Raw genomic sequence first — 26022 nt, 5'->3', positions numbered from 1 at the left:
TTTGTCCTGTACAAAATGTAATGATCTGTGTACCTTGGAAGGTGAAATTCAGTTCTCATTTAGTTTATTTCTTCAGTTTCTATTTTCTCTTTGTCACTGGGATACCATGCACCCAACATTGTGGAAAATGAAAAGTTGATAGTCTTTGCCCTGGAGCCTACAATCTGAGAATAAAAACTCAAGACAGGCAGAACCAAAATAGGAAAGCTGTAGCAAAATGAAGTAAACATTGTTAAAGGTAAAGCAATAAGAAGGCGAAAGCAATACACTGTAAACTTGGAAGTAGAGACAAAAAAATGTTGTGTTTATTTAAGGATTGGCAGTCTCTCAAGCTATATGCTGCTAGATAATCACTAACAATCTTAATAGGATAGATTTTTTCTTAAGAAGCTCTAGAGATAGTTTTTCCTCTGCACTCTGATCCCACCTAGTCCACATGAGTAACACTGCCAGGAAAACAATTTTCTGAAGTCATCCCGTATGCTACTCTGGCCTGTGGTTTTCTATTGCATTATTCTACTACCATCCACCAGTCTTTTAATTCTCTACTGTGAGAATCTACCATTTCTACTCAGTACTCACGCCAGATTTCCAGAACTTTTTGTTCTGTACCGATTTAAACCCAAAATGTCACTAAAGGTCAAATTGTCACTCACCTCTTATACCATTCTAACTTGGCTCTTTTACATGTCTCAGTTCTTAAATTAGACTCTGTGGGCTATAGATTTGCCCTGTAGACGGTCAGCTGCTGTTTCCATTGCTTCCTCAATGAGATGACTTGCTGCTTGAGGATATCTATGGTATAATATCTGTCCATGTTTCCTAGAATGCCCTGAATAAAACACTGGGCTTGATGCTCAGGCTTATTCCTGTGTAATTAAATAAGAAAAGGACATAATGATATTGCTCACACAAGGTTTTCATTAAATAGTATATCATTAATATACTCATTATAGTAAGTATATAAAATATAACTAAGTATAATAAATATAACTAACATAAGTGTGACTTACTTATATTAAAACTTCACAGGATGGTTGACTGGCTTGAGAGAGAGAGTGCCAGAATAGCTAGTGTGAAGCTCTGAGTTCAAACCCCAGTACAACCAAAAAAAAAAAAACTTTCAATTTTCATTCTTAAAAAATGTTTGATGTCTAATAATTAGCTTTTAGATAGATTTTCATGATCACATTTTTAAAAACTGTCCCCTCTCAATTCCTTCTTAATGTACAGGGTAGAAGTCATTCCTCTCATAAATTCTAGTGGTGCAATGAGAATCAGAGTAGCATGCACTCTTTTGGATATATACACATAAACACACACAGACTGAATGCACCTAAAATATTGACAGGACCTTCTAAATTACAGTTAGCATACCCCTTGATCACACACAAACCTACCTTTTTCTTCATGAGTAACTTTGATGTGTAAACAAAAAAATCATATGTATTTTCTATGAGTTTAAATTATTTCAGGTGATATTTTCTAGGACTTTGGTTTAAATTTTATAATCTCACATAGTAAATAAGATAGATTAGTGAGTCATTGAAGTCATTATAACACCATAACCACTGTCATTGCTGATATTAATATTATAATATTAAGGAAATAGTCACATAGGTCTTTTTTTTTATCATTGTACTGGATGGGAGTACATTGCAGCACTTGCACATGTTCTTACAATATATCAAATATATCACACTTGAACTCACCCCCTCCACATTCTCCCTTATTCTCCTCATTCCTGGAATAGTTTCAACAGGTATCATTTTTCCATCACATAGGTCTTGAGCACAAACTGTGAAATGAGACGAGATTGAAATGCTGATGTCTGTGCCTCTGAGGCTCATTTTCTAGTCCAACCTGCTGCTTTTATGTGCTCAATATGATAAAGTGATAATAAGGACCATCTCAGGATGCTGAGGAAGTATGTAAATAAAAGTTGTAAGCTTTGTTAGGAAGTTTTAGTTTCTTAGAGTGAATCAATGTTAAGACTACCATTGAAATCATTATCTAGGCTCCATCCAACTCTTCTAGGCTATACTCAGAGACATGCTGTGCTGGACCCAGCTCAAATTTCTTGCAGTTTTGAAAATGTGGTCTGAGCTTTCTTGTCAATCTCCTCACCTGCAGGCTACTCTCTATCTGGGTATTTTTGCCACTTCCCTCCTAATTGCTAACTTCAAAGCTTTTCTCAAGAGTTATTTTCTATTTGAAAATGTGACTTGCTCCTTTGCTCAGTCTGGTTTCCTTCTCTGTCTCTTGGTCTTCCAAGCTCCCTGAGTCTTCTCCTCGTCATCCATCACAGCTGTGTTTGGGAGTGCTTTGGTCATTTATGTATTAAATATCAAACACAACATCTGGGTACCAACGGGCTTTCAGTCAAATGTGACTGCTTTGTCAAACGTAAGTAATGCTGAAATTTTGAGTAAGAATGGAATTAAAAGCTTCAGGAGCTTCAGTTTTCAGAAATAGGGAGTTTAGAAAGCATTCCTTGAAATAATTATGGGAATTTGAACACCTGTAGCTTTCCTGAGCAGATGCCATCAGGAAAGAGGTCTTAGGGAGTGATGGAGGGAAAGCCCAGGAGCGGAGTTACAGACTTTGTATAGCTAAGTAACATTACTCATCTATGAGGAAAGACCTAAAAACCATCCTCATGTGTACACTACCCATTACAACGCCTGTAAGACACTGTTAGGACGTTTATGTCTAACTTCAGAATTATGACATTAAAGGGTGAGAGGCTGAGACTTATAAAAATATTTCTCCAATTTAATTACTTAGAAAGAAAATTAATTCAATACAGCAGATCTCTATAACTTTACTGATGAATAGAGAGAAATAACAGGAATGTTTTACTAATGTTTCCTCTTTTTTTTTTTTGACACAGAAACTCACTGGGGTGACAAGGCTTGTCTTTAACTCCTGGGCTCAAGTGACCCCCACCTGAACCTTCCAAGAAGCTGGGACTACAGATATGAGTCATAACAATAAGATAAAACACTGTTTTTTAAAAAAATTTTTGGCAGTGCTAGAAATGGAGCTCAAAACAAGTACTCTACCACTGTGCTGCTCCCACAGCCTTATAAATTACAAATTTCTGCTTCTAGCTTATATTTGAAATAAACATTTCAAACTCAATAAATCCACATTTTAAATCCTATTTTTTTGTCTTCCAAGCCTATTCTACCACAGCCTTTCCAATCTCTGTTAATGAAAAATGCTAGTAAATCCAACACTGTCTCTCCCCTACCATATTCATCAAGAAACCTGTGATCCTCTAGATTTCTGTGGTATCTCTCAATCTCTTGACTTCTTAATCTTGCAACCCTGGCTTAACTCATCACTCTGTTATGCTTCAGTAAGCACTACAGGTTGTACCCCTATGGCCTAGAGCCCATTCTCATTATCAGTTCTACAGATTGCAGTGTCTCTTTTCTTCTCTAATCAAATTTAAAGAAAAACTCCATTTCTCTCAGAGAAAACTGCTAAAGACCTTACCACAAAAGTTTTGAATTTTGTGTTCCTTCCCCAAAATTCCTATTTTGAAGGCCAAAGCCTAATGAGATGGTAGTTGGTGGAGATGAGGCCTTTGGTGAATACCTGGGTTTTGATGAGGTCATGTGGGTGAGACTCTCCTGATGGCTTAGGAACATTATAAGAAGAGGCATCAGAAGCTTGTTCCTTTTGTATCATGCGAGGACACAGTGAAATGGGGGCTGTCTGCAAGTGAGAAAGAGGCCCTCGCCAGAACCAAATCTCGTTGGCACCCTGGTCTTGGAGTTCCACACTCCAGATTGTGCAAAAATGTATTTCTGTTGGTGCCACTCAGTCTAGCATGTTTTTGATGATAGGTAGACCTGACATATACAGACTTCTACTAACTTTCTGAATTATCTTTCTATTATCTTGTTTCCATTCAAACTCCTTTTTCTTCATAATGTCATTAGACAAACCCATGTGTTTTCATCTAGTTCTAACTGCTCCCTCTGCTTGACAGAGTGTTTTAGAGGACATTCACTTGTAAAGAGATTTCACTTTATTCAGATCATTGTTCACAACACACTTTCTCAGTAAAGGCAGTCCTGTCTGCCCTATTTATACTGCATTCACCACCACATCTGCAACTGTTTTCAGGAGCCTTCAGACTCCTTAGTCAGCTCTACATTTTGTTTCTTTTGGATTTTTGTTCCATAGCACATACCATATTCTAACCTTAAGATATCCTTTACTAATTATGTTTGATATCAGACGCTATTTCTGCCTCCTAACTTTATTAGCCTCACAAGAATAGGTAGGTAATGTTTCCCTTTGCCTCCTTCATTCATGAATTACAGACAACTATAAGAGAGTAATTTATTTTTCTTAAAGACTAAAATTTAAAATTTTGTAGTATCTAGCTTACTTTTTTCCCTGAGAAATAAGAACATTCCTTTCTTATGATTCTTATTAATTATTGAACAGTTATCTTAAATTCCATTTCATTTAAATATTTAAAATAAGTTTAAATAGTTCAGTTGTTAAACATGTTTTTAATTATCTCATTCACTAATAGTACAAGGGGATTTCATTGTGATTATCCCATAGATGTGTACAGTGTACATTGAACAAATTCACCCTCACTATTATTCCCTTAACCCCTTCCCTTCCCTACTTTCCAAATAGTATTTGATAGATTTCCTTATGCTACCTCTTTCTCTCACTCTCAAATCTCTCTTTATATATGTATATATATTTACCACTGATTCCCCCAAACCATCTCCCTGTATTATTGTTGTTTTTATTATTACTACTACCATCAGCATCATTTTAGGCTTAGATTCTGCATATGAATGAAAACGTGACATTTGGCTTTTGAGCTTGGCTTATCTCACTCAATATGATGCGCTCAGTACTATCTATTTTCCTACAAACAACATAGTTTCATTCTTTATGGGTTAGTAATACTCTATTTTGTGTATTTACCACATTTTCTTTATTCATCAGTTGTTAGGCACCCACATTGATTCCACAGCTGGGCTGTTGTAAATAGTGAGCAATAAGCATAGGTGTGCAGATATCTCTTTGAAAATAAGTCCAAAAGTGGTGTAGCAAGGCCACAAGGTAGGTCTATTTTTAGTTTTTGAGATTTCCACAGTGCTTACACCAGATTACATTCCCACCAACAGTGTATAAGGGTTACTTTACCCCTGCACTATCCATCCCTGAATTCGCCCCAGCATTTGTTGTCTTCCTGGTGATTGCCAGTATTGCTGGAGTGAAATGGAAACTCAGTGTATTTCTGGCTTGCATTTGCTTTATGAATAAGGTTGTTGAACATTTCTTCCTGTATTTATTAGCCATTTGTACTTCTTCTGAGAATGACTCTTCAATTCATTTGGCCGTTTATTAATTGGATTATTTGTTTGGTGTTTAATGTTTTGAGCCCATTATATATACTGAATATTAATTATTTATCTATTGAATAGTTGGCATGGATTTTCTTCCACTCTACATGTTGTATCTTGATTCTGGTATTTATTCCTTTGTTTTTCAGGCAATTCCATTTGCTAAGCCTTGCCCTTATTTCCTGGACAATTTAGAGTCCTATTGAGAAAATAATTTTCACTATGCTTATATTTTCCAGTATTTCCCCTATGCTTTCCTGCAGTAGTTTCAAGTCATTACAGTAAGATCTTTGATCCATATTTAATTGATTTTTGTATAGAATGAGGGAAAAGGGTATAGGTTTAGTCTTTGACACACAAACACCACACACACACACACACACACACACACACACACACACATGTTACCAGTTTTTCCAGCACCATTTGTTGAAGGAGTTATCTTTTATATAGTGTATGTTTCTGTTTTCTTTGTAAAAAGTCAGGTGGTTGCATTTGTGTGGGTTTATTTCTGGGACTTCTAATGCACTGCTCTTCATGCTTACCTTTGTGACAGAACCATGCTGTTTGTGTTGCTATGGCTCTGTAGTTTACTTTGAACTCTAGTATTGTGATACTTCTAGCATTACTCTTTTTTTCAGGATTACTTTTGCTATTCCAGACATTTTATGCTTCCATATGAACCATGGAAGTGATTTTTTTTTTGTTTCTGTGAAAAAATGTCATTGGGATTTTGAAGAGAATTGCATTGAATTTGTAGATTACTTTGATAGTAGAGCCATTTTCATAACATTAATTCTGTCAATCCATGGATGTGGGAGGTTGTTCCATCTTCTGGTGTCTCCTTCAATTTCTTTCATCAAAGTTTTTCAGTTTTCATTGTAAAGGACTTTCACCTCTTTGGTTAAGTTTATTCCTAGTAATTGTTGTGAGGCTCTTATAAATGGAATTGTTTCCCTGATTTCCTTTTCAGCCTGTTTATTGGTTGTGTATAGAAAAGCCACTTATTTTTGTATATTAGTTTTATATACTTTACATTGCCAAAAATATGATCAGATCTAAGAGTTTTTTAGTGCATATTTTTGTCTTTTAAGCATATCATTTGCAAACAGGGTAGCTCGACTTTTCCTTCCCTATTTGAATCCTTTTTATATCTTTCTCTTGCCTTACTGCTGTAGTTAGGAATTCCAGTAGTGTCTTGAATAAAAGTGGGGACAGTGCACACCCTTGTCTTATTCCTGACATTAGAGGAAATGACTTCAGCTTTTCCCCATTTAGTTAGGATGTCAGTTATAAGATTGTCATATATAGCCTTTAGTATTTTGAGGTATGTGCCTTATATTTTTAGTTTCTTCAGAGGTCTTATCATAAAAGAATGTTAAATTTTTTCAAGGCTTTTTCTGAATCAATTTAGATGATCATTTGACTTATTATCATAAATCCTTTAGAATATATCATAATCTAAGGATTGTGGAATATGACTCTGATTAAAATATGAAGCCCTATCCTTGATTTTCTATTGCAGTGATGATAGTTCACACATTCTTCAGCTTCAGATCCACAATGTTTTCAGTTATAGACACTGTTGTTCTCCTTGTCACTCTCTTCCAATTCAAAAGTGTTTTTTCTACCACAAGACTGCATCAAAGCACTTTCTCAAAGTCACTGTTTAAACCAAACCCAGACTACCCATATTGTCTTCTAAAATTTATAAATTTTTATCTTTAAATTTTATCTTTTATGCTAAGATGTTTCTATGAAACTTCCATGTACAATTTCCTCTGGCTTTTTATGCTCTGCAAATTTCTTTCCCCCAAATAAATGTGTATATCTAAAATAACTTTGAAGGTAAATGCAAATGCTTAATATTTATCTCTCCTTTTTCACTTCAAACACAATATACTTCCGTTCTGTTTCATCACTACTTTAAAAAATTCTACACAAATACAAAAACTGTAAATTTTTATTAGTATAGTTCACTGCTTTCATTTCTATTCTTTTGTACAGACCTTTTCGCTTTTTGGATTTTTTTTACATATTTTCATTCCATTAAGAGAATGAACCTAAAAGGTTTTAGCTACAAGTTTCTTCCTCTGTGGTCTCAAATCCCAGCCTGAGAATGAATTAGGCACTTAGGGAAGAACATTAGCACCTATAGTGCATATGTAATGCTCAAAATAGTACTGAGTGGCTCAGAAATATATATACCCAATGTCAACTTACATATAGTGCTGCAGTTGGTTATGGGGGAAGAGGAAAAAGCAAGATGAGATAGGAAGGGTCCTGGGAAATCATCTGCTTCCATTCCTAGCCTTCAGACTAGAAATACTGATGCTATGCAGGACAGACCATATCCTAATGATATCCTAATTATCATTCTGGAGAGTCAATGTGCATTTTTTCTTCTTTATAAACTCACAGGAACCAGTTGCAACCATACAACACACCTGGTATCTTCTGATACTGTGTGGATGGGTAATTACCTTAGCACATTTTTGGTGTTGTTTCTTGTAAGTTTTCAAATCTCTAAGGTAAATATATTTCACTAGTCACTAAAGATAAACTAAACTAGGTAACATAAAGAATAAACAAATCCTTTATTAGGAATCAAAAAAAATTAAATCTTGCTCTGCCATTGGAGCCTTGTTAATTGGAATATAAAACATTTTCATCACTTGTAAAGTGCTAAAAATAATATCTACACTAATAACCTCATTGGTTGTTCTAAGAGTTTAACAAACTGTTAAGTGTGACAGTGCTAAAAAAATCTATAGGGTAATGTTTAATTTCAAGACCATTTCTGTGCCACTGACAGAATTTTATAAAGCTACTTTCACACAGTGTTTCTCAGTATTAAATGCATCTTTTCTGTTTCTCACCATCAAGAATGTCATCTACCAGAAATCATAGGACCTTATTTATTGTTGTATTCCTTGAATGCTAAAAAGTACAATGTTGTAGATTTAATGCCAATAAATAGATGTAAAATAAATTAATAATTCAGTAATATGAGTAACCATGCCGTTAGAAACACACAAAAAAGAAAATAGCTCAATTGGATATTGCCAGATTTTAATAGTAACAATTTATGTAAGTCTACCATAGCCACAAATACTTTCAACAGAAATTTGAATCCTACGGGAAAGAGATAACACAAAGTTAAGGTCTGGATTAATGTTGGTGATTATATCTGCTTCTAGTTCCAAAGCCTAGAATATGATTTTCTAAAGAGTAGCAAGATTATCTGTCATTCAACTAATAGCCCAGTCATTTTTTGTATGATTTGGAAAGCAAGGGCTTTATGCCTTATAAAGGACAGGATGTCTAGCACTTAATTTTAAGTGTTTGTTGCCCTGATTTATAACCATCTCAATTTATTGTTTCAAAGACTTTCTGAAACTTGCTCTGAACATTGCTAGAATTAGTGGTTATTCAGGACTTTAGAGATAGAGAATTTAGCAAATGCTGTTTGGTAGATGTTAATAGCAAATGCTGTGTAATAGATGTTTGTTAGATATAACTAAAAGAAATACAGAATCACCTAAAATATTTGAATAACCTTTTAATTTTTCACAGTGCTTGGCAGAAGTACTTAAATTAACATTAATAAAAGAAAAACTGTTGTGTTCAGAAAGCTTGAGGACTGAGGATATTCAGGTGCTGACAAAACTATACTATATAATGGATAAAAACATAACTAGCCAAGGTCACAAACACAATTAGAAAACCACAGTTTCATGATACTCAAGACAGGGTTTGGTCTATTATTTGATGTTGATGGTTGGAAAGGCTGAGCTTCTCTTATTTATTTTGACACAGTGGTTTCAGGCACAGGCTCTCCTGGAGTCACATTTCCTGAGTTCAAATCCATCTCTGCTACCTACAGAAGTGGGATTTTGGACAATACACTTACCTTCTTTGTATCTTTGTTTCATTACCTGTAGAATGCTCTTAACAATCATGCCTGCCTCACAGGGTTCTGTGAGAACCTTATCTAATGCTCACTCTTTATGCATAGTGTAGTAATTAACACACAAAGAGAATATAGTCATTGCCTGTGCTTTCTGTACCAAATAATCTCAAGCTTGATGGCTAATGACAGAAATTTATTCTCTCACAGTTCCAGAGACTGGAAGTCTATAATATAAAGCTGCCTTTTCTCTAGAAGCTCTAGGGGAAACCTGATCCTTATCTCATTCCCAGGCTTGCAGCCACACCCCTCTAACCTCTGCTCCATTCTCACATCATATCCTCCTTGTGCCTCTGTGTGAAATCGTTTCTCTGTCTCTATCTTAGTAAGACACTTGTCATGGCATTTAGGGCCCACTTGGATAATCTACAGTAATCCCCTTATACCTAGATTCTTAACCTAATTGTATCTGCAAAGATGTATTTTCCAAATGAAGAAACATTTTAAATTCCAAGAAGTAGAGCTTGATATTTGCTGGTAATCATTATTCAATATACAACATACGAGCTTTAACTTGTATAAGTTTTAGACATTTGGGTACCCCTATTTAGTATTGTCACTATAAGAAACTAAAGGATTGATCTAAAAAGATAAAGAATGATAAAGGATCTGGAGTAAGATAGGCTAGGATTAAGGCAGCAGGGACAAGGCTACCACTTATTCTTGACTATGAAGGAAGAAATTGAGAACAATATTTAAAGAGTAAAGAAAGTAACTCTGTAAGAAAAGAAATCTCTGCACAAAGCCATGCAATAATACAAATATACTTGTAGAGTTATTAAAACTACAAATTACAATTTGGCATATAAGTACTTCAGTAATATAGCTAAAATGGTAAACACCACAGGATGAATATGATCTCTTTTCCTGAGGCATCTCTTTTATTTGGTGATTTGAGCAAAATCATTCAATGATAATAAAATCAAGTGATGTGTTTTGGAGTTGCTAGAATCCTGTTGTTCAAGAAACAAGAAAAACCACCTCAGAGTCCCATCTTGAGCTTCCAGTTTTCTGCTACTTCTGATTTCATTTGCCATAATCGTCAATATACTGACAAGAAACAACTGTCTTTGCTTAATTTAAGGTAAGTTAGCACATTTAAAAAAGTATAGGCAGGGTTTGGTGTGTGTCCATTGGCATTTCTAGTTGACAACGCCAGGGGCTGTAATAACAGGATGTCAAGAACCAGGCTGGGAGCCTACACTGGGATCCAAGAGGTTGCAGAGTGGAGGAGGCTTTTAACTAAGATTGTGCATTCTTACTGTAAGGCCACCACTCCAGGTGATGTGATAGACAGGGAATCTGGGAAGTACGAATCCCAAAGTCACCCTCCTGCTGGATTACTTATTGGTGGGTACTTTTTTGGGTCAAATAGGTTATGACCCCAGAACACAAGCCGAGGGAGCACAGACTGATATGGTCAAGAGGTGGTGTTCACCCACATTTCCTCTCAGATAGAAATTTTTTATCTTACTTCTGCTCTTTTTATCTTATGCTGCATGTGCTCTTTCCATGTAAAATCCAACTTACCAGCAATAGACTAATAATTGTCTTGTTAAAAGGGAAAGGAACATCAACTGCAAAAAAAATCATTGGACCCCAAAACAATGGACCCTGTGGAAAACTTCTGATATTGTCCCACAGGCTCCAGGCTCAGTGTGAGTCTTCATAACTGACACTCTAAACGTCACAGAGCACGTAGGAATTTGTATTAACCACTTCAGAAATATCTTGTTTATTTCTTATTTGACATGTATGTTCTTACATCCAGTTTATGAATATAGTTTTATCAAAATCCAAATATCTTCACCCCTTGATATCTCACCTCAGGATAGATTTAGAAATTATCTTCCCCTTTTTGTCTTGAATAACCCATTTTAGTATGTCGTGTATCTCCTCAAATAGAGAAATCATCTCTACTAACAAGTACATTAAATCACCTATACAGTTTATCTTGTAATAAGTGGTGATTGTCATGATCTTTCTGAACAGATTATACCTTCTTATGCAATATTAATGCCATTAAAACACAGGATAGGTACATGGAATTTTTCCCAAATAAATGCAAACTCTTCCTGATTTTCTTGTGTAATAGAGTGAAAAGCCCCCAGTAACAAGATCAATAACAGTATATTGATCTCCTTCAGCTACCCAACTTATAGATGTGCAGTGATTAAAAGCATAAGCTTTTGGAGGCAGACCTCCTGGGTTCGTATTCTACTCCACCTCTTATTAACTATGTGCATTTGGCCTAGTTAAATCTCTCTGTGCTTTATTTTCTTTCATAGGTAAAGCAGAGTTTAAATACTATGTACCTCATGTTGTTGTGAGCATTAAAAGAGTTAAAAATCCATAAATCAGGAAATAAAGTGGCTGGAAATACAAAGGGCTACATAATGTGTGCTATCATTCTTTAACCCCAAACCACTGTATGACTATTTGTTTGATTAGAAGTCGTATGTCCTTAGGTCTTTCTGAGCATAAATAATGTTTCAAAGTTTCCACTGCATTCAGTGTTAATAAAAAAAAAATCAAAGGTTTTTATTAAGCCCGCCTTCTTGAACTTGAGAGATGAGCAGGCACCCCACACATCAGCAATATTTTAGCATTTACTCAATTTCCATACCACTGTGGAGATAATCACCATGTCACTCAGAACAGATCTCATGCTTGGCATTTCAAACCATCCTTTTCACATCTGTCCAAGCATACAAAAAGCTCCTGTCCTCGTGGCATAAGCACCAAGCTATTTGTGCAAATGTTGTTGTCTCAGGTTCTTAAAAGCAGTTAACAGTAACCAGGGAAATGTAATAATTCTTCCTTTTTGAAATTATAATATAATGTAACTGAGACAGGCCCCTAAGAGAGTATAGATAAGGATATAGTCTTCATGCTCCACTAGGAATTTACTTGCCATGATATATCTTAATGTCTGAGTCACAGAGATAATCAGTCCAATCAAGCATTGCATTCTGCTTCCCCTCCTCCACTCCCTTTATCACCCTAAAATTTTCCACTGAGGTTTCTCTTAAATGGATTATAGTTTCCTTGAAATTAATCTAAGGAAACTATACATAACTATTCATATATCAGGCAGTTCTGTCAAGTTATAAGACAGAGAGGTAACATTACTCATAAGAAAGAGGGTTCAAGGTTCTGAAACTTAAAAATCCTCATCCACTGCCGAAAGTAATATAGGAAAAGAAAGTCACATCCAAGCCGCAGGATATCAAATCAGCCATCTGGAATCAGCCTTATACAGATGCTCCTCAACTTATGATGAGATTACATCCTGCTAAACCCATCATAAATTGTAATGTTTTAAGTCAAATATGTATTTAATATGCTGCTAGCAAAATCCACTAGAAAAGAATTCAAGAAAAAGTTAGAATTTATTTTTTTTTAAATTGACAAACAGGAGAAATCACAGAAGCATATGGTACAAAATGAAAGAGTACCAGCAAGAAACAGAGGGAGGGCCTGGATTATTGAAGAAAGTTCCCACTTAGCTTCCCCCTCCAGTTTGCCTATGCAGATGAAATATATAAATGTGTTCAATTCTGATAGGTTTTATGTAGATTATTAATGCAACTAAGCCCATTTCTGATTGGTGGACTTTTATCTAAGACTGTGGGTTGCTATTCACTGGTCGGGTCTGGGCAGCAAAATGAGAATTTGAAGGGAGGCTGTTTTCTTGGCAGTTGGAATAGTAGTGGGCCCTCTGCAAAGGCCACAAAGCTCTGTGGCTCTTCCAGGAACAGAGAATACAGTACGGTGTGACCCCCACTTGGCAAATGGCTATCATACTCCATTCTGAATTTAGGCCCAGGTAGCCCCTTGGGATCCTTTTTAAAGATTCAGCTTTTCTTAAATTTCACACTGCCTAACCTTCTGAACTTCATAGCTTAGCCACATTGTACTATGTAGTATCTATTCTCTCCCTTCATACTCCTATGGCTGATTGCAAGCTGCAACTTGCTGCTGCTACCCAGCAACATGAGGGAAGATCATATCAAATTTCAAGGTAGATTTGTACTGAACCCAAATCTCTTTCACACCATGGTAAACCAGTATAAATTGGGGGTGGTATTTACATGCAAAGCTAGAGTCAGTAAGATCTGAAATAGGTTGCACACCTCCTCAGTATCCTGATAGTTCTATACCCTAGAGGATCACAGAGTGAGGAGAGACAAGGATTTCTCAGGTATGAACACATTCCTCACCTGTTACCTGCAGTCTTCTGAGACAGGTGAAGCCCAACACACCATGTTCCTGAACTCTGAGGTACAGAATCAGAAAGAGGATCACATGCCCACCTGCCTTTGAGCATCCAGCTAACAGTTTCTTAGGCAACCCAACATCATTTTTAAATGAATTTGCTAAATATAAAATTTTGAACCTTATCATATAATTGTAGTAAATCATTTGTACTACCATTTCTTGAAGTTCAACGTAAAGTGGAAAGTTGTATTATTGCTTAATGATTTTCAGGAGCTAGGATATAATATTGACACTTAGAAGATGCTCAGTGACTTCAAATTGAAAGCTGTGTGACAATCTTGATAAAGAGGTCATTAGTAACTGGGAATTAGACCTAACAGTAATTAGACCTGGCTTGGGAAACGTCACACCTCTGACTTAATGTCAGCATATTTGTGTATGTGTGTGTCTCTTCTGTGGCTCTCCAGGGAGTGCTGTGTACTGCTTGAGAACTGAGAGATTGAGGAAAAATAATACAATTGCCTGGACATGGTAAACAACAAAGCAGAGAAAATAGAACTGGGAGCTGGATGAAGCAGAACTTCTAAAACCAAAGACTGCCAGAGGCAGGGAAGAATAAAATAAAAGAATAAGTAGAGAAAAATATCAGAAATGATTTTTGTCTTCCTGGATCTCTGTCCCTCTCTCCCTAGAAAATAAGTCTTGTTAAAGCAAAGTCCTTGCCAGTTTATTTATTTGTTTATTTATCTATTTTTAATTTTGTGTTTTTACCCCTGTAAAGCCAGCACTGAGAGCACAGCCCAGCAATAAGTATCTCTTACTAAATACCTCTCAAGTGAGTGAATGATAGAACAAACTCACACAGTGAAAGAAGACTGAAGATTAGGAGTCAGTGTGACTAGCGAAATAGAACTCCTCTGCTAAGAGTCAGGTTGCTAATATGGGTGATGCCTATCCATCATCTCTCAAGTAAGTATTTATTTTGAAGGAAACTATGTTACCATAGCACAATGACATCACACTCCTATAATACCTTTTAAGCAACTGATACAAATAAATGGTGCCATAAAAAACAAATGCAAACGTTCAAACTGATGAAGATAAAAGTTCTAACAACTTCAAATATTTGTTTTATTTCATTGCTTTTTCCTTCTAAAGGATAGCACTAACACCACATTTATCTGTGTTCCCAGTGGTACTTGGTCTCTGAATTACAGTAGGCATGCATTTAGTAATTTAATTGAACTAAATCCCAAAAAAAACTTTCTCAGCAAAAGTGACATTCTGCCAGATCAAATAAGGCTGGTGTGCATCTCCAAGAGCAAAGAATGCTAGTGTTGTTAGTCTGTTAAATCTTCAGTAAAACAGGTAACATTAGGAGAACCCTCTGGTTTTAAAGAAAATGGCACTGACAATAATTTGATCTGTTAAATGTTTTCCTTTATATAATCCCATCACCAGAGGTAGTCTTTGCAAATCTGTCTTGTAAGACACCTCGGAGCCACCCACTGCTTGTCAGTCTCTCAGAATGGTGGCTCTACCAGAGAAGCAGCATTTACAAGGCAGAGGATTCAATCAGTGGTTCCAAAAAGCACCACTTGTAACAGAGCACAGCTTCCACACAATGAGAGCCTTGTGCTCCAGCCCCTTGGGCTATAATTTGATTTGTGTTGGTAAAATATTATGTATAGAAACCAAACAAGACAGAAGAGTTGTACACCAGGCAGTAGAAGCAGATATAAATATTTTAAACAAAGTGATAATACTAAGATGTAAGGGAATATATAGAAATGTTGAGACATTTAAGTGTTCTAATTCTTCCCATTCCAAAGAGATGATTATTGATCAGGATTATGCCAGTTTCCTCAACTGTAAACATCATACCCCCTCCATCATGGAAAAGCCTCAGACTCTGGTTGATTTGATGCAGTCTGTCATCCAGACTCACAATCCCATCTGGACAGACTGTCTACAGCTTCTCCTGACTCTGTTTAATACTGAAGAGTGGCACCGTATAACACAGGCAGCTCTAAAGTAGCTAGAAGATCATGCCCCTGAGGACACCCAAAATGCCCAAGCATATGCTCAGGCCTATTTCCCTGAACAAGACCCCCATTGGGACCCCAATAATAGCCGAAATTACTAGCTACTCGCATGAAGGAAGGAGGGAAAAAGGCCATGAACATGAGCAAAACATCAGAAGTTCTCCAAGGGCCAGATGAGAGTCCCAGCCAGTTCTATAAGCATCTGTGTGAGGCGTTCCATTTGTACACCTCTTTGACCCATAAGCCACTGAAAACCAGAGGATGATTAATGCCACTTTTGTTGGCCAAGCTGAGGGAGACATAAGGCAAAAATTGCAGAAACTGGAGTTTTTTATCAGTCAAGATCAAGAGGCTAAGAAGGAGGCCAACAGGAAGATGAAAAAGGAAAATAGGCCTCCTTGCAGCAGTCCTTGCTGGACAGGCAGGTGGGCCCCCCAGCAAGCTAATCCAGGCAGAGACAAAGACAGAGGCAATCCCTGAGGGCAATGGCAAATGTTCCCAGGACACCCCCACCCTAGGGAGGAACTGGGTTGAAAACAATGTGCCTACTGTTGTCAGGAAGGACATTGGAAGAATGACTGTCCCAAGCAGGCTGGAGACTCCAAAAAAGCCCGGCAGACTAGAGGCAAAGGCCAGGTCATTGAAGGAAAATATCAGCCCACCCACAGGGGACCCAGCCCCCAGGAGGAAAATATTGTCAGTCTGGCAGGCCTGGAAGGGTATGAGGAAGACTAAGACAAATGGGGCTCCATTCTACTGGGTCCCCAGGAGCTTACAATCCAAATGAAAATATAGGGCTATCCCGATGACCTCATGGGAAACTTGGGCACTGAACATTCAGTTGTGACTCAACCAGTGGGTCCTCTTTCCAACAAGCATACCACTATTATTGGAGCTACAGGGGACTGGGTCCACCGCCCCTTCCTAAGGGCTAGCCAATGCAATCTTGGGAGTCATGAAGTAAGACATGAATTCCTCTACATCCCCAATTGCCCTTTGGGCCTGAGGGGCAGGGACTTGCTATGCAAACTGAGGGCACAGATAACTTTTGATTCACATGGCACAGCAGCCTTAAAGTTGAGAGAGTCCAAGGCAGACTCTAATCCTCATGTTTGTGTAAGAGGAGGAATGGCGGTTCTATGCCCCTGAAGGGAGGCATCTTGAGATCCCTGAACTTCCCTTCAAGATTCCAGGTGTATGGGCTGAAGATAACTCCCCAGTTAGAGGTAGAATTAAAGCTGGGAGCCACCCCCATCAGCCAGAAACAGAACTTCATTCCCTACAAGGCCCAGGTCAGAATTCAAAAAATCTTTAATAAACTCTTAAAATATGGGATCCCCTGACCTTGTCAGTCACCCTGGAACACACCCTTATTACCAGTTCATAAAACAGGGACTGAGGAGTTCAATCCAGTTCAGGACCTCCAGGCAGTAAATTCAGCAACTGTCATTTTGCACCTTGTAGTCCCAAATCCACAAACTCATTTAGGCCTTGTCCCAGGTGAGGCAAAGTTTTTTACCTGCCTAGATCTTAAGGATGCATTCTTGTGCATCCACCTGGTGTCACAGAGCCAGCCCATTTTCCCATTCTAATGGGAAAATCCCAACACTGGGGAAAGGGAGCAACTACCTTGGACTTGGCTGACACAAGGTTTCAAAAATTCACCCACTATTTTCGGAACTGCCCTGGCTTCTGACCTAAAAGCCTTCTCAGCCAACCAGCACAGCTGCACACTCCTCCAATGCATAGATGACTTCCTGCTGGCTTTACCAATTTGGGAGGACTGCATGGAAGGGACATGCCTTCTCCTTTCTCTTTAATGGGAGACAGGATACAAAATCATTAGGAAAAAGGGCCAGATTTGCCAAAACACTGTCAAATAATTCAGCTTTCACCTGTCCCAAAGGGCAATGCAGGCTTGGCCCTGAGAGGAAACAGGTTGTATGGTCCATCCCAGCTCCTAAGACAAATCAGAGAATTTTGGGGAGCCACAGGTTTCTGGATACTTAACTACTCCCTCTTGGCCATACCCTTCTATAAGCCCACAAAAGGGGGAGAATAGGAGCCTTTAATATGGGGACAGGAACAAGACAAAGCTTTAAAGAAATCAAAAAGACACTCACAAATGGCTCTGCTCTGGGCCTGCCAAATGTGATGAAGCCCTTCTTCCTATATGTACACAAGAGACTGGGGACAGTTGTAAGAGTCTTGACCCAGCTGCTAGGTTCCTGGCACTGCCTGGTGGCCTAGTTATCAAAGCAAATTGATGTCATTTCCCAAGGCTGGCTGCCATGCCTGCATGCTTTGGCAGGCGCAGCCACCCTGGAAACAGAAGCAGATAAGCTCACCCTAGGGCAAGAACTCATTGTCCAGGTTCCCCACTCTGTCCTGACACTCATGGAGTATAAGGGAAATTTTTGGCTGACTAACTCTCAGATGGTCAAATCCCAGAGTATGCTATATGAAAACCCATGCATCTGACTGGAGGTTATTAAGACTCTAAACCCAGCCACTCTATTGCCAATTGACTCCTGTTCCCCCAGAGCATGACTGCTTAGAGGTTATGGATGAGGTTTTCTTGAGCCAGCCAGATTTAACTGATCAACCAATCAGCAATCTGGATGTTGAATATTTCACAGATGGCAGCAGCATTGTCTGGGATGGCACAAGCTTTGTCAGTTATGTGGTGGTGACTTTGGACTCAGTGTTTGAGGCTCACTCTCTGCCAGTAGGAAGTCATGCACAAAAGGGTGAACTTGTCGCCCTCATACCAGCACTCCAGCTCACTGCAGGAGCACAAGTAAATATTTACACTGACTCTAAATATGCCTTCAAAACCACTCATATTCACAGGGCCATATATAAAGAGAGGGTAATCATTAACTTGGGAGGAAAAAGTATCAAGTATGGGCAGGAAATCCTTGGACTGCTAGACACTGTGTGCACCCCTAAACAGGTAGCAGTTATACACTGCCAGGTGCATAAGAAGGGAGATACAACAATTGCTAAGGGAAACTGGAAAACTGACAGGGAGGCCAAAAATGTGTCCCTCATGAGGGAACCAGCACCAACTGTCCTGATGGCTTCCTTGTTCCCATGCCCCTTAGCTAAATGGGACCCACAGTGCACACCACAAGAACAGGCTTGGTCTAAGATGGAGGAGGGAAATTTTCTACCAAATGGATGCTTCAGATTTGCTGATGACTTCATTGCCATACCTGAGTCTCTGGCCCCTACATTTGTCAAACAATTTCATAAAGGAACTCATTCAGGGCAAACAGCCCTTGAGACCACCCTGACTTAGCATTTTTATGTCCCCAAGCTCTCCAGCATAAGTAAGACAGTATGTGAGAGAATTGGTGGAACTCCTCTTGAAAACTTGATTGTGGACTTCACTGAAATGCCACATGTTCAAGGATACAAATATCTGTTGGTGTTTGTTTGTACCTTCTCAGGAAGGGTGGAAGCCTTCCCCAAAAGGACTAAAAAGGCCTGGGAAGTGGCCAGATATGTTAAAGGAAATCATTCCTTGGTTTGGAATACCTGTGTCACTTGGATCAGCCTTTGTGGATGAGGTGGTACAGCTGATGGCTAAGGCCTTAGCAATCGCCTGGAAGTTGCATACGGCCTACTGCCCCCAGAGTTCAGGGAAAGTGGACTACATGAATAGAACCCTAAAATCAGTTTGGAAAACTGTGTCAGGAGACCCATCTGCAGTGGGATCAATTACTGCCCATAGCATTACTAAGGATTAGGTCTTGCCCCATGAAATGGATGGGGCTCTCACCCTTTGAAATCCTTTATGGATGTCCATCCCTCTCAATCAAAGGCATATAAGGGAACCTAAAGGAAATAGGTGACTTCACCTTGAGGCAGCAGATGCAGGTTCTCAGGTTAACTCTCACAAAGATTAATGACTAGGTCTGGGATAGACTTCCTGTCACCCTAAAAAACCCCACACACCCATACAGGCCAGGGGATGCCATCTGGGTAAAGGAATGGAATGTCCTACTGTTAAAGCCTCATTGGAGAGGTCCTTTTGTTGTTATTATATCTACTCCCACCACAGTTAAAGTAGCAGAGATTGTTCCTTGGATTCACCACAGTCAAGTACAGCTAGCTTGTCTCAAGTGGGAGTGCATCCCTGACTTGGCTTCACCATGTAAGTTCATCCTCTGGAACCTGAGCACCCTCCTTCAGCAGGACTATGATTCCCAGGAAACAACTAGGGATCATAAATGGCGGGATGACAGTTTTGCTCTAGTTACCTCCAGAAGCTAACTAGTCTACACATGTCAGAAACTTGAGGAGTTGACTCTCCAATGGGACAAATGGACTGTTTTCCACACCAGTTATTTCACTATAATGCATTGTCACCCCTTGTCTGTATCTGTTGCTGTAGTTCTCCCCCTAGACTTCAACATAGTTTTGGCAGAAACTGCCCCCGCTGATTGGACTCATGGTGAAAGGTTTTCATTAACTCTCTTCTATCTCTTTTGGGCAGGATGCATAATTACTGTTTATTGTTACTGATGTGGTTTCTCTTCATTGTCCAATAGCCCTCATCCTGTGACCTATGTATGCATATTACTAGGGCAGGAAATGTTGTCACTAGGACTTTACTTTTCCATACTTACTACTCTTGTGCAGGCTCTGTCATTGGGTCATGCACTCACAACCATACTACCTGTCTAGAGTGATCCTATGGTAATCAGCATATCTGCTTCAACCCTACTTACTGCCTTTGGGAGCAATGGTTAGAGATCAGAAGCATCCGAAACCCTGGGAACCTTGTCAGCTATAATAAACCAGTGTCAATACTCTTTGATGCATGTGCAGCCATAGACAAGGGTGGATATGGAGGTATAGGCTGTGGCTGTGGGGGCCTAGCTTGAGAAAGAGCCTATACATCAGATGATAAGTATATATGCCAGGGAGACAACTCCGGGCCATGTGATGATGTGGGTTCTTATTATTGTCCTTATTATGGTTGTGTTTCATGGACCACATGGCAAAAGTCTAAATACACAGCACTCCTTCACAAGGGGACAGCTGCCCTGACTGTACCCCTGGCACCTCTAACCCTGTAAATTTCACTGTATTTAAGCCATCTGATTGGACAGGGTAAGGATAGATGGAAAGGGCCTTGACTCTGGCAGTCTGATGTACCTCAAATTAGTAACTGTTACGCATGAGAGTTCCTCATACCAAGTTTTTCACTCATTTTATAAGGAAATGAGGAGTGAATTTTCAATCTCTGCCAAAACTGAAAACTTGTTCCTCTCATTGACTGAGTCTATAGCCCAGACACTGAATGCCACTTCATGCTGTGTTTGTGGGGGAGACAATGTGGGAGACCATTGGCCTTGGGAAGCAAGGGAGATGGATCCACAAGAGACTTTTAATGAGACTGCCTTCCTAAAACACAAGAATTACATCTAGCTCCTAAAACCTTCCATCATTGGAAATTATTGAATCTCCTGCCCAGAAGGCCAATTCTCCACCTCTATTGGGGATTTAACTTGTCTACAATGAAACAACAGAAGTTTTACAATGACACTGCCCAAAAGATCCAATAGTGGGGAGCTCCAAACCACACAGAACCCCAGCCCCACCCACTGGCTAACTTCTCTAATCTCCAGAAAGTGTGGGACAATCTTACTGCACAGATTGGTGGGTATCCAGGGTTTTGTATTGTATCTGTGGGAAGCAAGCTTATACAGTGGTACCTAGTAGCTAGTTTGGGTCTTGTGTGCTAGGCTCGATCAGACCACCCTTTTTCCTGCTTCTCCTCAGACAAGGTGAAAAACTACGAGTCCCCATATATGAAGAAAGATTATGTAGACAAAAACAGGGTGCCTTACAAATAGGCAACTGGCAAGATGATGAATGGCCTCCTGAGTGAATCATCCAGTACTATGGTCCTGCCACTTGGGCAGAAGATGGGTCCTGGGGCTATCACACCCCTATATATATGCTCAACCGCATCATCAGACTGCAGGCTGTTGTTGAAATTGTAACTAATAAAACTGCAAGAGCTGTCAATTTGCTGGCAAAACAAAGCACTAAAATGTGCAATGCCATCTATGAAAACCAATTGGCTTCAGACTGTTTGCTGGCTTCTGAGGGAGGAGTTTGTGGAAAATTTAACCTAGGGCAATAGACCCCTATCCTAGGAGTATGCTTAATGTTGCCCTGCCTCGTTCCCCTGGGACTGTGGTCTATCAGGACCATTATGGAGGCCGTTATCGAAAGGAAAAGAGCCACACAGGTAATGATGCTATGTAAATACAAACCCCTAGATGAAGATGATGCTCTTTGACCCTAGGTGGTCTGAGCATCAAAGAGGGGAATAATGTAACAGGGAGGAGGACCAGAAAAAAACAGACTAGGCCTGAGTTCTGATAAAGTAGCAGGGAGGTAGGGATGGTATAGCAGAGAGATAAAATCTGAGAAATGTGAACATGGAGAGGGTAACATAGCACTGGGGAGGGGGAAAAGTTACACAGCACTAAGGTAAAGTAGCCTACAGAATTGAGACCCCTTTGTTCTTGGCTCAGGCTTTGGACAGGAGTCTGCTGGGTCTGTGCCAGCACAATAAAACACTGCTTCCTGCTAAACTGCCCCAGTGCCCCATATCTCAGCTTGAGATTCCTGCAACAATTTGACTTCCATTGCAGAATTCTATTAAGAAATGATTTTTGAAAATTGTAAATATCAAAGAAACTTCTTGACATTACTCCTGTTGCTCCCAGAATAGTCCGTTAATTCTGCTTATAAATTGTCTATTCTGCATTGGATCATTCCTTATGCTATATTGACATATTGGTTTTCTAGGGCTGCTTTAACAAAGTAACACAAATTGAATGGCTTCAAACAACAGAAGTATGTAGTCTCACACCTTTGGTAGGCAGCTAGAAGTCCACTATTAAGATGTCAGCCATCTGAACTGACAGATTTCCATCTGAACTCTGTACAGGTGAGTCTACACCTCTTCCTACTTCTCACAGTTGTCAGCAGTCCTTGTCATTCTTGGCCTGCAGCTCCTATACTTCATTCTCACATGACCTCCTTTCCTGCTGTATTTATGTCTCCTCATCTCTTCTTATAACAGAACCAGTCATGGGATGGGGATAGAGCTCAGCTATAAAGTTCTTGTCCAGTATGTTCAAGGCCTGGGCTCTATCCAGAATCAGGGAGATCACCAATCATCTTGTATAACATCATCTTAATTTAGTGCATTAACAATTTCCCTACTTCCAAAGAAGGTTACATTCTGAGGTACTATGGATTAGGACTTCAATATATCTTTTGGAGGAGGGAAATACTCAGACTATTATAGTTACTTACAAAATTCCCTATAGATTTTCATATAATTTACACACATGTGTAAATTATTTCTAGATAGTTACACTATCCCCAAGGATAAATAATAAATAATCTGTAGGCCTAAATCATAAACAAGGTTCTATAACTGCAAATTCCTGGTTTATGTACTACATCTATAAAAATTAACCATAACATAAATATAACATTCCATTTCAATAAAAATACAAATTTTAGGACTAGTGCAGTGGTTCAAGTTGTAGAGTGGCTGCCTAGCAAGTGCAAGGCCCTGAGTTCAAACCATAGTTCTGCCAAGTATATCTATATTTTATACATATATAATATATATAAATACATATAAAGACAGATGTATACATACATATATATATGTATGTGTATAAATAAAAATTTTCTTAAAGGTTCTTTTTGTGTGTGGCACTGGAGCTTGAACTCAGGGCCTACACCTTGAGCCACTCCACTTTTTTGTGATGTTTTTTTTGAGATAGGGTCTTATGAACTATTTGACCAGGCTGGCGTCAACTAAGATCCTCCTGATCTCTGCCTCCTGAGTTTACTAGGATTATAGGCATGAGCCACCAGTGCTTGGCTAAAAAGGTTTTAACCTGAAATAATGATAGGTTCAGAGAAAGTTGTAAAATATGTGCAGTAGTGTTACCATCTTGCATAATACAGTTCGATATCAACTTCAGGAAATGACTATAAACTTAAAATACAGAGTTAATTCAAATTTCAACAGTTCCACATGAATGTATAACTGTGTGTGTGTGTGTTCATGTGTCACATGTTTAACTTCATGTACTCACCATCAATCAGGACATTTAACTGTATTATAAGAGTTTGTAGGCTACCTGTATACAGGTTCACTATATTCTGCTCTCCACCACACTAACTACTGTTCAGAACCCATCCCTGTAATTCTCTAATTCCACAACGTTAAATGTAGGTTGTATTCCTTCGTGGTTGGCTTTTTTACTTGTGGTAATTTTCTTTTTTTTTTCATTTTTCTTTTATTATTCATATGTGCATACAGGCTTGGTTCATTTCTACCCCCTGCCCCCACCCCCTCCCTTACCACCCACTCCACCCCCTCCCGCTCCCCCCCCTCAATACCCAGCAGAAACTATTTTGCCCTTATCTCTAATTTTGTTGTAGAGAGAGTATAAGCAATAATAGGAAGGAACAAGGGGTTTTGCTGGTTGAGATAAGGATAGCTATACAGGGCATTGACTCACATTGATTTCCTGTGTGTGGGTGTTACCTTCTAGGTTGGTAATTTTCTTGATGTTCATCCAAGTTTTGTGTGTTAATAGTTTTTTTTCCCTTTGTAATGCTGAGCACTATTCCATGATGTGAGTGCTCCACTGTTTCTTTAACCTGTGTGTCATTGAGCAACACTTGAAAGTTTCCTGATTTTGACAATTATGAATAAAGCTGCAATGAACATTTGTGTCTACATTTCTGCATATTAAAAGATCTTCGTTTCTCTGGGATCCATGCCAGGAGTGCATTCCTAGGTCACATGTTGAGACTATTTTTATTCCTAAATGAACCCATCAGGCTTATTTCCAGAGTTACCTACCATTTCACATTCAAAGTAGCAATGGGAGTCATCGAGTTTTGAAAAATGTTTAACTGTTACCCTACTGAGATTTTAATGTATATTTTCTGAAGACTAATGCTGATGAAGGTCTCTTCATGTGTTTAGTTTTAGTGTTCATTTGCATATCATCTTCAGTAAGATTCCTGTTGATGGTTTTCTAATTGTACTACTCATTTTGAGGGCTTTTATTTTCTTTTACACATTCTATGTCAATTCTTTATTATTGTGGAGTTTGGAAATATTTTCTCCTAGACTATAATTTGAATTTTCAGCATATATTCTTTCACAGAACAAAGTATTTAATTTTGGTGAGGTTAAACTTACCAACTTTTCATTATTTAGGTCATGCTTTAGAATGCTTTGCTGAGTTTTAGGTCCCAAATACTTTCTCCTTTGTTTTGACTACCAGTTATATAGTATTATGTAACATTGAATCCATTACAATTAATTAGTTAATTAAGTTTTTATAAGGTTTTAGATATGAGATTAATTTTTGCATTTAATAGTCCAATTGTTCCAGCACTCTTGTTGAAAATGTTATCACCCTAAATCAAATTATTTCAACACTCGTCAAAACTAGATATAATGTGAACTTGTGTCTGTTCCTGCATCAGTGCCACACTGGCTCTATTACTCTAAAGTTCTGATAAAAGTACTTGTACTGGTACAACAGTACTTACCATGTTACAATCAATAGACACACATTTTTACCATCTCTAAAAGAAAGACTCACTAGCTATCATTTGTTCCACCCTCCCCTCCTCATCTCATCCAGTATCTTCATGGATTTATCTACTTTGAAAATTTCTTATGAGTGAAATCATACAAGATACAGTCTTTTATGATTGGCTTCATTCAATTAACAAAACATTTTCAAGGTGCCTCTAGCAGCTTTTCATGGGCTCAGTCGCCTAATTCTCTTTAGATAATTATGTACTTGTTTTGTTTATTTTTAAACCGAGCTTTCGTTATATAATTGAGTTACTACATAAATATAATACTTCATCAGATAATAGTTGTAATTATTTCTCTGATTGCCTGGGTCATATTTTCATTTTCTTTATGATATTCTTTGAAGCAAAGAGGGATTTTTATTATTTAGATAAAGTAAATTTTATTTATTTTTTCTTTTGATGATTTTGCCTTTGGTGTCATGAAAATACTTCTCAATTCAAGGTCACAAAGACCTATTGATTAATTTTGTTCTAGGAATTTTATAGTTGTATCTTCTACACTTAAATCTATAATTCAAGTTATTTTTTGTGTATTACAAATAAACAGTCCAAAAAGCAAATAAATATGCAATTGTGTCAGTATTTTGCATTGAAAACATCATATCTTTCCCAGGAAGTTATCTTGGAGCATTTGTCAAAATAATTCATCATAAACTGATGGTTTTATTTCAAGGATTGCAATTATGTTCAATGATGTCAGTCTTTATGCAAGTTA

The sequence above is a fragment of the Castor canadensis genome, chromosome 9 (genome assembly GCF_047511655.1).
Source record: "Castor canadensis chromosome 9, mCasCan1.hap1v2, whole genome shotgun sequence".
Classification (NCBI taxonomy): domain Eukaryota; kingdom Metazoa; phylum Chordata; class Mammalia; order Rodentia; family Castoridae; genus Castor; species Castor canadensis.
Note: the sequence above shows the minus strand (reverse complement) of the source record.